This window comes from Canis lupus, chromosome X (assembly GCF_003254725.2).
Source record: "Canis lupus dingo isolate Sandy chromosome X, ASM325472v2, whole genome shotgun sequence".
Taxonomy (NCBI): Eukaryota; Metazoa; Chordata; class Mammalia; order Carnivora; family Canidae; genus Canis; species Canis lupus.
In genome coordinates this window covers 9,290,964-9,307,918 of record NC_064281.1, presented here as the reverse complement: position 1 = coordinate 9,307,918, position 16,955 = coordinate 9,290,964, and positions in this window count along the sequence as shown.

Genomic DNA, 16,955 nt, shown 5'->3' with positions numbered 1-16,955 from the left:
TTCTCTCTCTAATAAAGCAGTCAAATCTTTTATTTTTTTATTTTTTATTTTTTTATTTTTTCAGTCAAATCTTTTAAAAAGTAGTAAGTAAAACTGACAGCCAGCAGTGGCCTGAGCGTCAGGCTGGACTCCTGGGCAGCCTTTCTGGGAAGGCCAGACACACATGCCCTGGCTCCCGGGCCACCAAGTGTCAGCCCATTACAGATCCGTCATCCGGGCACTCGGAAGCATGGCACACGGTGGGGCGACACTTGCCGACGGCCTGGTGGGTGCCCGTGCTGGGCACGCTCGTGAAGATGAGCCACTTGTTCAAGGCCAACGAGGCTCCGCGGGTTTTCCTGCACAACCAGTGACCTTGAGAGATGACAATGAAATGGACGGCGGGGCCAGAGGGTCGCTGCAGACGGGAAGCTCAGCCCCATGTGGAAAGGGCGGGGGGATCCTCGGCCCGAGCCCCAGGACCGGCCCTCCGGGGCCAGGCCGCCAGGGCGTATGTCTCGGCCGCCCCTTCCTCTCTTCCTCTTGCCGCCCTGCTGACACTGGTCTTTATTTCAAAATGGAAATGATCCGTCGTGAAGCGCTCCAGTCGGCCAACGTGCACCTGTTCGGATGAACCTCTCTGAGCCTCGCTTTTCCCATCTCTCAAATGGGGATAAAACCCCCCAGCATCGTCCTCATCCGTTGGCTTCGAGGACTAAGCCATGCTGGTCTCAGAGCAGCACCTGGCGCGGGGTCAACACTCCACCGGCAGAGCTGTCACTGCTCCCTCGCCCCGGCTGTGGCCCACACGGGCGGGGTGCGGGCCCTGGAGAAGGCTCAAGACCTAGGGCAGCCCTGGGTACCTGGCACCAGTTGCAGGTCCCCCCAAGAATCAACATAAAATATAGGAAAGGCCCCAGTGGAAGGAGTCCTGGAAAAGAACCATTTCTTAAGCAAAGGATTTCGATGAAGAAACGCACCAGAGAATCCCTAGACAGCAAGGCCAGATCTGATGGGAGTCCGTGCTGGCTTTAAATTGGGGTGCAGCAGGGTGCCTGGGTGGCTCGGCATCTGCCTTCAGCCCAGGTTGTGATCCCGGGGTCCTGGGATGAGTCCCACATCGGGCTCCCCGCAGGGAGCCTGCTTCTCCCTTTGCCTGTGTCCCTGCCTCTCTCTCTGTGTCTCTCATGAGTAAAGAAATTAAATACATAAATAAAATCTAAATAAATAACTAAATTGAGGTGCAGAGCTCCCGAGGGCATGGCTGCTTTGTGGGCCCACATCTCGGAGGCTGGTGGCAGCTTCTCAGGGCGCCTCCAAGCCCACGGCCCCTCCCTGGTCGGCACAGACATGGGTGACAAGGGCCACGGGACTCGGCCACAGGTAGCAGCTCCTGTGCATCTCATGGTCCTCGTGCACCTGTTCCCACACTTCCATAGTTTTTTCTCCACTCCCCACCCCTCCCTCACTCTTGAGTCCCTTAACCCACCCTCCAGAGCACTCAGCGTTAGTGCTCAGACTCACACCTGGCCCCGTATGCTCAGTCCCAACTGCAGTTCTTTTCCATTTGTACTATTATTTCTCATTTCAAACAAAAGCTTAAAGTGCTTGTCTAGATGATACCTCAATACCCATTAGAGAATGGCAGCCCTGTCATGAAAAAGTTGGCTAAAGCAGTCCTCCTGTGGCTAATGTCGCCCTAGATCAGGGCACAGAGCTAGGTACAAAGAGGGAGGGCTAGAGGACAGCCTCGCTTGACCATACGGCCAGCTACTCTTGAGCAGTGGACAACCTGTGCAACTGTACACGGCGGCTCAGCTAAACCAAATTGAAGCTTATTTCAGCATGACGAAGAGGACGGTCTCCTTTCCACAGCACGTCCGACTGCACAAGCAGGGACAAGGCGGTCCTCTGCAAATTCCCTTCTCGAGGCAGCCCCAGGTTGCGGGCCAAATATCTGAAGACCTGGGTCTTTCCCTCTGCTGCCACCCATTCCTGCGTTTCCTGAAGCCTAGTGTCTCGAATAATGGGCCAGGACACCGCAGGGAGCCGGAGCACTTTGGAGGCGGAAGGGCCCCTGGTTTCAGGGGGTGTGGGAACCGAAGGAAAGGTCAGGAGGACAGCAGCGGCCGAGCCGAGTCTCGGAACCGGGTGGCACACTTCTGCTCTGTGCGCTTTCAACTTCTCCCTTCACGAAATGCCCCCAGTCCAAAGCCAAACAGGATCCAGCCTGCCGGGCTCCCACCAACCCCGCCGTCTTGCTCCCCACCCGCCTCGCGCGGAGGCCTTCTCTGTCCGGGGACGCGCTGCGTGTGCGCTGACGTCCCCTCGGCCCTTCGCCGTCCGCCAACGCAGAGTTCGGGCCGACCCCGGCTGTTGCTCCCACCCCAGGTGTTCCTCCCACCCCAGGTGTTCCTGAGCCAAAAGGGATGCATGAAACAGGAAGGCCTCGTAAGACTGTCCCCGTGAGAGTCCCCTGACTCGGGAGGCACACATCACCCCCCCCCCCCCCCCCCGACACAGAGTGCTCCTTCCTTGCCCCGGACAAAGCGTCATTTCTGCAGCCTGAAGAGGAGGAGATGCCGAGGGGAGCAGCATAGAGACACGAGCCACGCGGGCTCGGACAAGGGCCTGGCCTGTGCCAAGTTCAGGAGGAAACTCAGAAGCCGCAGATAGGGCCCTCTGCGGGGGCTTAGGCCCAGGATGTGACCCTGGGGTCCCGGGATCGAGTCCCGCAACGGGCCCTGCATGGAGCCTGCTTCTCCTTCCACCTGTGGCTCTGCCTCTCTCTGTGTGTCTGTGTCTCTCGTGAATAAATAACTAAATCTTTAAAAAAAAATAGAGCTTATGCGGGGGTGGGGGGTAGGGGGACAGAATGAACCCCGGGGCACTGGGTTGGTTGGAGATGCCAGTGGGAACCCATGTTTGAGCTTAACAGACATCAGCGGGCAAATAGATAATTTTGCTGCTAACAGGTGTCCCTGATACGATGTGTCAAGAACGACACCTCACCCCTGTGCCTCTTGCTCCTCAAAACCCATAACCCCAGTGTGGTCACGAGAAGAACAGGGCAAAAGCCCCGAGTCAGGAGTGCGCTACAAAATCCCGGACCAGTCGTCTTCAAAACGGGCAGGGTCATCAGGGCCAAGGTCAAGGCGAGCGACGGTCACAGCTCGGAGGGGCCCAAGGAGACATGCCGGCTCCCCGTGTCATGCTGTTGTGAACGTTACGGAGAAACGAATGAAGCCGGAATAAAGTGGGGCTTCCACTAATAATAACATATCGACCACCGTGGCACAGCAGCAGAAGACGCCAACCACAGGGGAAACTGGGTGGGGGCGCTACAGGAAAGAGGGACCCCTGGGTGGCTCAGCGGTTGAATGTCTGCCTTAGGCCCAGGCCGTGACCCCAGGGTCCCGGGATCGAGTTCCACGTCGGGCGCCCCGCAGGGAGCCTGCTTCTCCCTCTGCCTGTGTCTCTGCCGCCCTCTGTGTGTCTCTCATGAATAAATAACATCTTTAAAAATAAATAAATAAATAAATAAATAAATAATCCAAAGAAAATACACGCCCATATAAACTGAGCGAGGCTAAGATTCCCCGCGTGCACACGGGAGTCAAGACACCTGCAAGAAAACCTGAAGCTTCCCGCTGAAAACACTACACGAAGGGAAGCAGAGCTTTTTCCGAAGAAGCAGCAGATCAAGGCGGAAGGTGTGGACGCTCTTGATGTGTTGATCCCCCCCCCAAGGATGCTTGCTGTGGCATTGCTGGTAATTTAGGGAAAAAGGACAAACCCAAATGTCAATCGATAGGAGATTAAGTAAAATGTCACAGGCCACGCTGTGTACAGCAGAGAAGGGGGGAGGGAGGGCGGGGAGGGGGGGAGCGCGCAGGTCCACACACCCCAAAGCACAGCGCTGGCTGGATCAACACGACCCTCGACCCTTCTTCTCTTCTGAGCTCTGTTTCCCTTCCAGCTCCCGAGCGCAAGCCCGCTCCTGAGCCCGTCCTCCATCTCCCCTCCCAAGTGCCATGCACACTGCCCCATGTCACCCCCCCACCTGCTCTTCACTCCTTTTTCTTTTTTTCCTTTTTAAGATGTTATTTATTCATGGGAGACACACAGAGAGAGGCAGAGACCCAGGCAGAGGGAGAAGCAGGCTCCCCGCGGGGACCCCGATGCGGGACTCGATCCCAGGATCCTGGGGTCACGCCCAGGGCCGAAGGCAGACGCTGTACCCCTGAGCCACCCGGGCACCCCCAAACTTGGCCCCCTTCTGCGACTCCTCCAGACGCAGTTTGGGCTGCACCGCCTTGAGCGGCCTGGTCTACGCAGCGCCGCGCAGCCCAGCAGGCCACTCTCAGAGGCCAAGCATCCTCTGCTTCCCTTTTTTCAAACTTGGCATTCGTTTACAGATTACTGTGCGCCCCGCTCAGGACTGGGGGCTCCCCGAGGGCAGGGACCTATCCTTGTACCCCAGGCACCCAGCCCAAGGGCTGTAGCATCAGGGCAAGCCACACAGAAGTTTCTGGAGTAAAGGGAGGTGGAGCTCACTGTGCGCCCCAACAGGCCCTCCCTCACTTCCCCACCCCTCGTGGGAACCCCCTCCCTGAGGGACTGTGGTTATTCCGTTTTCATAGGTAGGAACTAAAACACCAAGAGGTTCAGACAGTCAGGTTACTCTGACGGCGGAAGCGGGCTCTGACCTGTATTGGGTGCTCCAGGGGCAGACGGGACCACAGGGACCTAGAGCGACACCTGCCCTGGCGACCAGATTACCAGCAACATTTGACAGAGCAGTGGTGACAGTAGGATCAAAAGCCAGGTGCTGGGCAGCCCGGGTGGCCCAGTGGTTTAGCGCTGCCTTCGGCCCAGGGTGTGATCCTGGGGTGCCGGGGTTGAGTCCCACGTCGGGCTCCCTGCATGGGGCCTACTTGTCCCTCTGCCTGCATCTCTGCCTCTCTCTGTGCCTCTCATGAATAAATAAATAAATAGAATCTTAAAAAAAAATCCACGTGCTAAGGGGCTTCACAGTGCTGGGGGTGAGGGCAGACCCTGTCCCCTGGGCCCACTCAGCAGCAAGCCCAGCACACCCATGAAGCTTCTGGAAAGGGTGTGCGGGCTGCCACCCTCCCGGCTCGCACCGCCATCAGAAGCAGGGCCCGGCAGCTGGCACGTGAGCTTCTCTGCAACCTAGACCCAGTCTTTCCCCGTCTCTCCCTCTCAGTAGCCTCGGACCTCAGGCCACCACCCCCCGCTGCCCGCCCAGGGAGGCCCCGAGCCAGCCCTCAGTCTGCAGCCTTCCCCACGCTTCCCGGGCAGGTGTGCACCTGCCCACCCTGCGCCCCGCTTTGGAAAGTCGCCAGAGCTTGCATGCGGTGACCCGGTGTGGCCCTTGGGCCCTGAGCGCTCGCCGCCCTGCACAGCACAGAGGGGGCTCGGCGGCCCCAGGCCCCTTGCATCTCTCCTGGCATCTCAGGCCCCCTCCAGGCTCTGCCCCTGTGCAGCCCACACTCAGCTTTGGTGCTTAGTATGCCATCCGGTGCTTAGTATGCCATCTGTTTTCGGAGGAGGAAGCAGGCTTGCAAAGGTCCAGTAATTTGCCCACATGAACCAAGAGCCCTGTGGCACTTGTCACGGGCTGCCCTACGCTTTATTTTCCTGGGTCCATTTTCCATTCTCTACCAGACTGTGTAAACCTTTGGAGTCTGAGGGCTGTTTTTTTTTTCTCAGGCAGCTCAGCCTTGTGCACCGATCAGTTGACAAATGTTGGTAAAAAAGGAAGGGAGACACAGACGATTACATCGGTAAAATTAAGGGAAGGTTTTTTTTTAATATTTATTAATATCTTATTTTTTTTAGTTTTTAAGAGATTTTATTGGTTTTTTCATGAGAGACACACACAGAGAGAGAGGCAGGGACACAGGCAGAGGGAGAAGCAAGCCCTATGCAGGGAGCCCGATGCGGGACTTGATCCCGGGACCCTGGAGTCACGACCTGGGCCGAAGGCGGGTGCTAAACCACTGAACCACCCAGGTGTCCCCAAGGGAAGTTTTTTAAAGTATATGTGTGTGTGTGTGTGTGTGTGTGTGTGTACACATATGCATATAAATCTTTTCTGATTGTAATATTACTACTTGGTCCTAAGCATTCGAATTCGGCACGTATAACATGTAAGATGAAGGCCCTCCAAATGCCAGTCGTCAAGGAAAACCAATATTGACGATTTGGCGTACGACCTTCAAGAGAGTCCCTCTGCATATAGTGACTCAGCATCACACACAATCCTTTTGCACAAATGGGACCGCGCGACAGGTACTAGTCTGCACCAGTTTTTCCCCGTGGCCCTGCTTTGAATCGGTAGATCTGTCTTATTATCATTATTCTAATTTGCAGTGGCTGGACTGGACCCACCGTACGGATGTAACATTTTACTTAATGAATCTCCCATTGATTGACATTTGGGTTTGTCCTAATTTTTTTTTTTTTAATTACCAACAGTGCCACCAACAAACATCTTTGGAAGGAAAGAGACTGTAACAGAGCCGTGTGCAGGTGAGGAGAAGGGCCTGCAGAATGCAAGAGCGAGTTTGTTCAGCCTGTAGGGTACACTCCCCGATGGGCAGGGTTTCTGAGTCGGAAAAGGCAGCGAGCCAGGAGCGGGCTGGGTGGGGTTTTAACTTTCTTTTTTTTTTTTTTTTTAAGATTTTATTTATTTATTAATGACACACACACACAGACAGAGAGAGGCAGAGACACAGGCAGAGGGAGAAGCAGGCTCCATGCCGGGAGCCCAACATAGGACTTGATCCCGGGACTCCAGGATCAGGCCCTGGGCCGAAGGCAGGTGCTAAACCGCTGAGCCACCCGGGTTGCCCGGGTTTTAACTGTCCAAGGGGAAGAAACCCCTAAGGGGGGCCCAGCTCTCCTTGAGGAACAGGATAGGCATCTGGGTGCACAGGCTCTTCAGGGGAAGAATCTTGGTTTTGTGCGAAGGTGCCGGACACCGTGACACAGAACATTCTGCATTGGAACAAGTGGGTGTCGGGGAGCCTCCAATTTCTCTGGGACAGAGGAGGTGAGGCTGGATCCTTGGGGGCAAGAGTGTCGGCTCGGGGGACAGGTTCCATACCAGAGCCTGGAAACAGGCGAGCTTTGGGGAACAGTCGACAGGAGAACAACCTGTTGGTTGGAGGCCCAGGGCTCGAGGGGAGAGGAAGGCTCCATAAAGTCTTCATCTGATTCCCCACCATCCCAAGTACCTCTTGCCCTCCCGCCCCAACATGCTTTCTTTTCTCCTCCCTTCTAATTCGCCTTCTCCAATCTCCAGCTCTCTCACAGGGGTGTTCTTAGAGTTGGAAAAGACCATTTTTGCTTCTTCCCTTGTGCCTCTGCACCCCAAAGGGCCTGCGGAACCTCCTTCGAGGTCACAGAACTTCTAGAAGATCCCGCCAAAGGCAAAGGCGTTAGTAGGCGCGCTGCCACCAGGTGGCGCTCCCGGCCCACTATTTCGGTCTCCCTGAACCAGGCGGATGGGTCGTTTGTGCGTGAAGCGGCCACAGGCGTGTGAAATTTTAAATCCCCGTAGAAGTGAATAAAAATCCGCACGTGTATAAAAGCTTTATTCCTCGTTTGGGGGCCGTTTCCGTGACGGCAACCCACGTTGCTAAATAAAAAGAAGTGTTTTTTTTTTTTTTTTTTAAAGATTTTATTTATTTATTCATGACAGTCACAGAGAGAGAGAGAGAGAGGCAGAGACACAGGCAGAGGGAGAAGCAGGCTCCATGCACCGGGAACCCGACGTGGGATTCGATCCCGGGTCTCCAGGATCGCGCCCTGGGCCAAAGGCAGGCGCCAAACCACTGCGCCACCCAGGGATCCCTAAAAAGAAGTGTTATTCGTGATTTGGCCTATGGGCCTCAAAAGGGCGTAAAGATTTAAGAAAAGCGAACCCTGCGAAACTATCAACATTTGGTGCCCCGCCTGGAAGTAGATAGAGAATTTTAAGTAAGCAACGAGCTAGAGAAGGCTTCATTTCACGGATCTGGAGTGATAGGAAATAAAGCTCAGACTTCCCAAGTCCACTGAGTTTGATTTTGAGAAAACAAAGCCGGATTATATAGGAAATGGAGCCAGGTAGAAAATGCTCAAGTGGTGGAACCGTGGCCGGTGTCTGTGGTGTGGCCGTCAGTCTACCCGCCGCCGTGCGCAGAAAGAAACCCTGATTTTCTATGAGCCACTTGCATTTTCATCTCTGAGCTTCATCCTACCCGACTCTCCCAAAGCCTAACTTGTTCTTTCAGAGCCTGGGGGAGCCTTGCACCCCAGGGCTTGCGTGCAGTTCCCGGGTCTGATGTAGTGACACACCGGGGTGGCGTGTGTGTGTGTGTGTGTGTGCACGCACCATCCATTTCATGATCATTCTGCACATAAAGTTGGCCCAGTCCCACCTTTCTCAGAACCAAAAACGGGCCCGCCTATTCCCTTCCCTCTTCAAAATGGATCCAGAAGCAGCCTTCTCCCCTTCCCTCCCTGGGGACCCAGAGGTCCTTGCATTGCTTTACCTCCCCTAAGCCCCCCATGATCCCTTAAGACCGATAGGCCTTTAGAAGACAAAATCCGAATAACTTACCCCGCACACGTCCCCCAAGGCAGCGTGCACAGAGCTGAAGGTCAGCGTGGACGCGATGGTTTTGCAAAGACTGGTCTTTAGATCACTTGCTTGGGGGATCATCTGACTCTTATTTAAAATGCAGCCGCCAGGACACACGTATATACACACCCAGGAGCCCCAGGGCAGGGCAGCTGAAGCCGGTGCAGGCTGGAAACCCCGCAGGAGGGCTCGGGTTTCCAACGTGGGGTTCCCTGCCCAGCAGCATCAGCATCCCGTGGGCCCCAGCCGGTTAGAGATGCAGGTTCTCAGGCTCAACTCCAGACCTACTGAATCGGGAACTGATGAGGGACCAGCCAGGAGAAGGTTCACAAGCCCCTCAGGTGGCTGCTGCATGCTCGAGTCTGGGAACCAGCTGTGGGGGAGCAGTCATTGGTTCTCAGCTTGGCCTGCATGCTGGAATCAGCCGTGGGCCTAAAATCCAAAAGGCCTGGCTATCCCCCGGACCAATTCAGACCAATTCGGTCAAAATCTGTGTATGTGAGGCCCAGGTATGGGATTTTTACAGCGCCCTAGGTAGTTTCAAGGTGTGACTAAGGTTAACAAGCTACTGTGACAGGTGAGGGAGTCGCTAGCTCGGTCTCTGTGACGGCCTCACCGTAAATGTGTCCTCGCTGCTGAGATATCCTGGTATCATCCTCAGCCTGAGAATCTGCGGGTGCGACTCTGGTGATTCATGGGACAGGCCTCTCCCACCGGTCGGTTGGCACGGATTAAAGACTTAAACGTAGAAACTGAAACCATCAAACTCCTTAAAGGAAACATAGGGGGAAAGCTCCTTGACATTGGTCTTGGCAATGATTTTTTGGGGGGACTTTTTTTAAAAGATTTTATTTATTTATTCATGAGAGGCACAGAGAGAGAGGCAGAGACACAGGCAGAGGGAGAAGCAGGCTCCTCGCAGGAAGCCCGATGTGGGACTCGATCCCGAGACCTCGGGATCACTAGAGCCAAAGGCAGATGCTCAACTCCTGAGCCACTGAGGTGTCCTGGTAATGATTTTTTTTTTTAGCCAAAGTCACAGGCAAAAAGCAAAAGTCAACAAGTAGGAGCACATCAAACTAGAAAGCTGCTCCACAGCAGAGGAAGCCATCAACAAAACGAAAAGGTGGCCTACGGAATGGGAGAAAACATTTGGGAACCCCAAATCTGATTAGGGGGTTAATATTTAAAATACAGAGGAAGTCATACAGCTGGATAGCAAAGAAGCCCACAATGCAACAAAACAAGAAACCCGATTTTAAAAATGGGCAAAGGAACCGAATAGACAGTTTTCCAAAGAAGATCCGCGAACAGCCAACATGTATATGGAAAGGCGCTCGACATCCCTAATCGTCAGAGAAAGGCCAATCAAAGGCACCACGAAGGATGGGGACGTGTCCCTTTTGCCCTTCGCCCTGTTCCTATGCTTCTCCCGGCAGGCAGAGTGACTTGTCACCTCGGCCACAGTGGGGAACCGGTCGCTGTTGCTGTTTGCTCCAGTCTCGTGGCTCTTGTTGTGTTGGGACGGTCTGCCCATAAGCTGAGTGTACCCCGTCTTTGCTTCCGCTGCCCGGGGTAGGCTCTGCGGGGCAGGGAGCCCTCACTCCGGGTTGGAGGCTTGCATTTCTGGTTTTCGACCTGTGCCTGGGTGGGTCAACTCTACTGAGTTGGGGAATCGGAGAGTCCCAAGACGACAAGTCCAAGCTATGGGCACCGAATTTGGCAAATGCTGGATCTTAACCCCACCTGGTGCCAGTGTGTACTGCTCAGCTGCCGAGAGATGTCGGTGACCTGGTCCCACAGGCACCAGCAGTGCTGAAACCTGCCGATTTTTTTTTTTTTAAACCTGCAGATTTCTGAGTGGAATTCTAAACTGCCAAGTGAGCTTCAGCGAGGCTGGACGTGGTTCAACTTGGGCGCCCCGCCCCTCGTCGGGAGAGATTAAACCCTGCACATCACATTCTCGGAAGAAACCACTCAAGACTTTTGGATATAAACCTTGATGTGGCCTCTTGCAAGAAGGCTTTTTTTTTTTTTTAAAGATTTTATTTATTTATTCATGAGAGAGAGAGGCAGAGACACAGGCAGAGGGAGAAGCAGGCTCCATGCAGGGAGCCCGATGTGGGATTCGATCCCGGGACTCCAGGATCAGGCCCTGGGCTGAAGGCAGGCATTAAACTGCTGAGCCACCCAGGGGTTTCCGCCCCCCCCCCCCTTTTTAAAAGAAGGCCTTCAAATAAAATTTCATGAAAACAGGCTGTATCAGGAAAAATGTAAACTCCCATGTGACAATGGAGAAGATCAGTTATACCCAGAGTTAGGGCAAATATCAGAATTCAGTTCTGATTGTTGCAGATAAAGAACTATCATGAGTTGGGGGCATCTGGGTGGCTCAGTTAAGCGTCTGCCTTCGGCTCAGGTCATGATCCTGGAGTCCTGGGATCGAGCCCCGCATGGGAGGGCAGTTCCTGCTCCATGGGAAGTTTGCCTATACCCCTCACTCTGCTCATGCTGTCTCTCAAATATATAAATAAAATCTTAAAAAAAAAGAACCTTCACAGTTTCATGCAAACTGACATTTGACTCTACTTCATACTTTTGGATTTTCTTATTTTTCTTCTTGGAGGATCATAGGAAAAAGCAGAACTGGGGAAATATAGGAACTTGGATCAACAAAAAGGGACTTTCCTCAAATAAATTTTAAGCAGGAAGTGGTCAGCATTCTCGTGGTTAGATAGATTATGGAAAATGAAAAATTATATTTAAAAAAGCCTCCAGAAATGAGCTCTGGGTATCTGAGACATTTCTGGAAAGTTTGATGGAGTTATAGCCAAAGAAAACAAGAGTAGACCAAACAGTGATTGGGAATAAGTAATGGACAAAAGCAAAAACGAACTATTGGGACTTAATCAGGATAAAAAGCTTCTGCCCAGCAAAAGAAACAGTCAACAAAACTCAAAGACAACCTACAGAATGGGAGAAGCTATTTGCAAATGACCTATCAGATAAAGGGCTAGTATCCAAGATCTAATAAAAAAATAAAAAATAAATAAATAAAATAAATAAAATAAACAAGATCTATAAAGAACTTATTAAACCCAACACCCAAGAAACAAACAATCTAATCACGAAATGGGCAAAAGACATGAACAGAAATTTCTCCAAGGAAGACATAGACATGGCCAACAAGCACATGAGAACTTGCTCCGCATCACTTGCCATCAGGGAAATACACATCAAAGCCACCATGAGATCCCACCTCACACCAGTGAGAATGGGGAAAATTAACAAGACAGGAAACAACAACTGTTGGAGAGGATGTGGAGAAAGGGGAACCCTCCTGCACTGTTGGTGGGAATGTGAACTGGTGCAGCCACTCTGGAAAACTGTGTGGAGGTTCCTCAAAGAGTTAAAAATAGACCTGCCCTACGACCCAGCAACTGCACTGCTGGGGATTTACCCCAAAGATACAGATGCAGTGAATCGCCGGGACACCTGCACCCCGATGTTTCTAGCAGCAATGTCCACAATAGCCAGACTGTGGAAGGAGCCTCGGTGTCCATCGAAAGATGAATGGATGAAGAAGCTGTGGTCTATGGATACAATGGAATATTCCTCAGCCATTAGAAATGACAAATACCCACCATTTGCTTCGACGTGGATGGAACTGGAGGGTATTATGCTGAGTGAAGTAAGTCAATCGGAGAAGGACAAACATTATATGGTCTCATTCATTTGGGGAATATAAAAAATAGTGAAAGGGAATAAAAGGGAAAGGAGAAAAAATGAGTGGGAAATATCAGAAAGGGAGACAGAACATGAGAGACTCCTAACTCTGGGAAATGAACTAGGGGTGGTGGAAGGGGAGGTGGGCAGGGGGTGGGGGTGACTGGGTGACGGGCACTGAGGGGGGCACTGGACGGGATGAGCACTGGGTGTTATGCTCTATGTTGGCGAATTGAACTCCAATAAAAAATATACAAAAAAAAAAGAGAATAGGTAATGGATGGAAAAGCTAACAAACCGGGTGTCGCTCCTTACATGAAAGAATCTTAAAGCAGAGTATGAATATAGTGCATGAAATGTTGAGCATAAAATTTATACGCGGCAGAAATGGTTAGTAGAAGAAAATGCTCAGATACTATGGACTAAAAAAAAAAAAAGATTAAAAATATCCACCGTTTAAAAAAATAAAAATATCCACCGTTTTGGAATATAAAAATGATCATATATCTAAGGTAATAAAATGAAAATAATAACATAAGCTAATATTCATGGAGCACGTGGTAGATATCAGACTCCAGGCTGAGCGCTTGTCATGGATGAGGTCACTTAGTTTTACAAGTAACCTATGTAGAAGTTAGACTTAGCAATTTTAATAGCACGCATACATGCACATAGACACAAACATACACACCCATGCATATATATGTGTGCAAATGCACACAGAACCACACACCTACAGATATATATATCCCAGATGTATATAAGGGATATATAAGCGAGTGAGCATACCATGATCTTTGAGTTGGTGACCTTTGTGGGACACAGGCATGGGGCCCCCAAGCACCATGCGCACCCAGCGACGGTGTTCATGAACTCACTGGGTGGGCATGGTGGCAGGGGAGAGTGGTTAATGGTTAGATTATTCAGAGCTACGAGTGGAGGGTGCTCAGCAAGAGAGGTTGAGAGTGGGAGAGCCGGGGACATGTAAGAGGGGTTCCATCTTTGCTTAAACCACAGTGTAGCGTTGGCGGCCACCGTCCCTACAAAAACAGCAATACGTCTTAGGGAATGAGGGCTGCTCACCCAGTGAACTCGGGTTTTTCATCCACACCTGCGATTGCAAAGGGAGACGCATGACCATGACCCCCCCCCGTCCCCCCATCTTGAGACACCACAGAAGCAATGGAAATAAATGGTCAACAGAAAGACTTGATCATCTATGGTCGTCAACATTTTTTGACCTTGTCCTCTCATCAGTAAACAACAATGAACACACATCCCTACAGATTTCTGTGTTAACACAATGGGGATGTGATAAAATAGCCACAAACACACTTTTGAAAAGATGGTACCTATTAGATTTTCGCCCCACACCTGGCTTTGGGGACTTCCGCCAAGGGGCTCAGGAGAGGACCATCAGCAGCCGCGAGGTTCCACTAGGTGGCGCTCTGCGACGTGTCCTCTACTCGTCAGGCCTTGAAGGACCGCGAATCCAGGTGGCCACGTACCCGGACCTAAATCTGCCCGGTGTTCTCGTGCAGGTTGTCTTCCCATTCAGCATCCGACAGAACTGCCAAAGCTATGCAAAGGCTCGCCCTCCCGAACAGGTGTGGGGCGGAGGGGGGGGGGATTAGGGGCGGGAGCCACTCGGGTGCAGCTGCGCTCCCTAGCGGTGGGCTAAGAGCGCCCCGGTTATGCACAGAAGGGGAAAGAGACCGTGAGCAAAGCTGGGGGAACTCAGGCTTTGCTTGCTGAAGTGACCCCCCCCATTAACAGTGCCAGGTGTCCCCAAAGAAGGCCCAGCACTTCCCAGACCAGCTGCGACAGAGGCGCCTGGCCCAGTTCGGGAAATGCAGGTCCCTGGTCCCAGAGATCAGGCTCTGTGGCCCGGAGGCCTGCGACCCGCCTGGGCCCCGAGCCCCTTAGGTGATTCTGGTCCCCGGGGAAACTGGAGAACCCACAGCGCTGGTTGCACGGAGCCCGGTCGGTTTGGGGAAGAAGCAGGGGACTTAACCCTGTGCGCTCCCCCATCTCTCTGAGTTACCCGTCCTCCTCCTCCTCGGGGAGATGGAGCTCCTAACAGCCTCGGAGGCCACGCAAGATCCAATGGAATAAGGGAAGCATTAATTTGCATTGGCTGCTTAAGAAATGTGACTTCTGGGGCGCCCGGGTGGCTCAGGGGTTGAGCCTCTGCCTTCGGCCCAGGGTGTGATCCCAGGGTCCTGAGATCGAGTCCCGCGTCAGGCTCCCTGCATGGAGCTGCTTCTCCCTCTGCCTGGGTCTCTGCCTCTCTCTCTCTCTCTCTCTCTCTGTGTGTGTGTGTCTCTCATGAATGAATAAATAAAATCTTTGAAATAAAAAGAAGTGTGACTTCCTTCCCTCCCCCTCCCCTTCCTCCTCCTCCCCCTCCTGGTCCCCCTCCTGCTCCCCCTCCTCCTCCCCCTCCTCCACACCCCATTCCATAGCAGGGTCCGCCTCCTACACTATTCTTCCTAAGATCCTCCTCACTCTCTTCCCACCACCTCTTTCCCTTTGGGGACCTGCCCTTGGGAATCCGAGCCGATCTTTCGAGAGCTTCAGATTCACGTTGACAACACGTTTCGAGCGTCCTGTTTCCTTAGCGGCCTGCTCTGCAGAGGCGACCATCTCGCGAATGAAGGCATCAGGATGTGTCGGTGGGGAGGAGTCCGTGTTAAGGCCATAGCGGGCCCGGTATAAACGAACCGGGTATTTCAGTTGCCGGGGTTCTAGGCAGAGGCCACTAAGTCGTGGGAAATGTGGGCCTATGACAGGTCGCTCTGTCGCTGCTGGAACTCATTGGACTCTGTGCATACCACAGGTGACGGCGTCCTGCCTGGCGGGCTTCCATGGGGGCCTGGCCCGGGGTGTCGTCCCCCGTCCCGGGGTGACCACCGGACGGCAGACTGCTTGTCATTTCCAAAGCAGCCCCGGGGACTCTCCTGGGCCGTGCGGGCCCCCTGGACAGTGAGCCGCGGTTATGGGCTGGGGGTGGTGCTACTAGGCTTTGGCTCAAGGTGTCACCTCGTGCACCTCGCCCTTATGAAAGCGCCTGGAATCTACGATCCACTGCACCGCCTTGGCCACTGAGGGGTGAAGCAGTCGTGTGTGACACGAGACAGATGCGGCCTCCTGGGCGGCCGTGTCTGGCCTTGGCCCTCGGGGGGTGCTCGCCGCGCTCAGAGCCATTTTGTGTGTCTGGAAGCAACTGCCCGCCTCCCCCAGCACACCGGTGGCCCCTAGGGATGTCAGGGGACCGCCACGAGGCCACCAGGACTTCGTCTCCCCTTCCAGATCCTACCAGACTGCTGCCGGACGATGCTGCTTGTGAGACTGGAACTCAAAGCTCCTCGGTCAGGTTAAGTCTGGGCTCTTCCAAAACATTTAATTAATATAAATCTCCAAGAGGGAGAAGGGATATTTGTACACGTAGAGACATACAGCCACTGGGGGCGCCCGGGGGGCCCAGCGATTGAGCGTATGTCTTTGGCCCAGGGTGTGATCCTGGGGACCCGGGATCAAGTCCCACATGGGGCTCCCTGCATGGGGCCTGCTTCTCCCTCTGCCTGCCTGTGTCCCTGCCTCTCTCTCTCTGTGTCTCTCATGAATAAATAAGTAAAATCTTAAAAAAAAAAAAGAAAGAAGGGGGATCCCTGGGTGGCTCAGTGGTTTAGCACCTGCCTTCAGCCCAGGGTGTGATCCTGGAGTCCCAGGATCCAGTCCCACATCAGGCTCCCTGCATGGAGCCTGCTTCTCCCTCTGCCTGTGTCTCTGCTTCTCTCTCTGTGTGTCTCTCATGAATAAATAAAAAAACAAAATATTTTAAAAAAAGAAAAAGAAATATAGCCACTGAGCCAAATGGTGAACATGGTAAAAATGGGTTACAATCCAAGATTAAGGTAATCTTAAAGGCAGAGGACCAGATCTTAACCAGTTTCTTAATTGACATGGTTAAAATCTGAGCTAAGTAGAAGGAATGTGAATTCCTTTTTTAAAAAAAATTTTATTTATTTATTCATGATAGACAGAGAGAGAGAGAGAGAGAGAGAGAGAGAGGCAGAGACCCAGGCAGAGGGAGAAGCAGGCTCCATGCAGGGAGCCCGATGCGGGACTCGACCCCAGGTCTCCAGGATCATGCCCTGGGCTAAAGGGGGTGCTAAACCGCTGAGCCCCCCCCCCCGGGCTGCCCCGGGAATGTGAATTCCAAGGTGGTAGAGGGGTCCGGCTGGGGCCCCGGGGAGGTCTCATGAGCCGGGAAGGCCACCCTCCCCGAGGCAGGGGGGACTCACTGCAGGTGTGTGCCAAAGAGATCAGTTATCAACCAACACGACACACAAAACCACCGCTTCCAGACACAAGACTCCCACCTGCAGCCACTGCTCTTTCTCTTCAGTGGGGGGCATGGCCCGAGGAGGCTCGCGGTGGCGGCCACAGCCAAAGAGGAAACCGAGAGGGAGGTGGAGGCAGGAGGGCGCGCCCGAAGCGGGGGGAGCCCACCCGGCTCCCACGGCACTGCCACCAGCCTGCCTGGGACCCCGCGCCAGGACTCGGGGACCCCGTCTCCCCTTCCACTCTT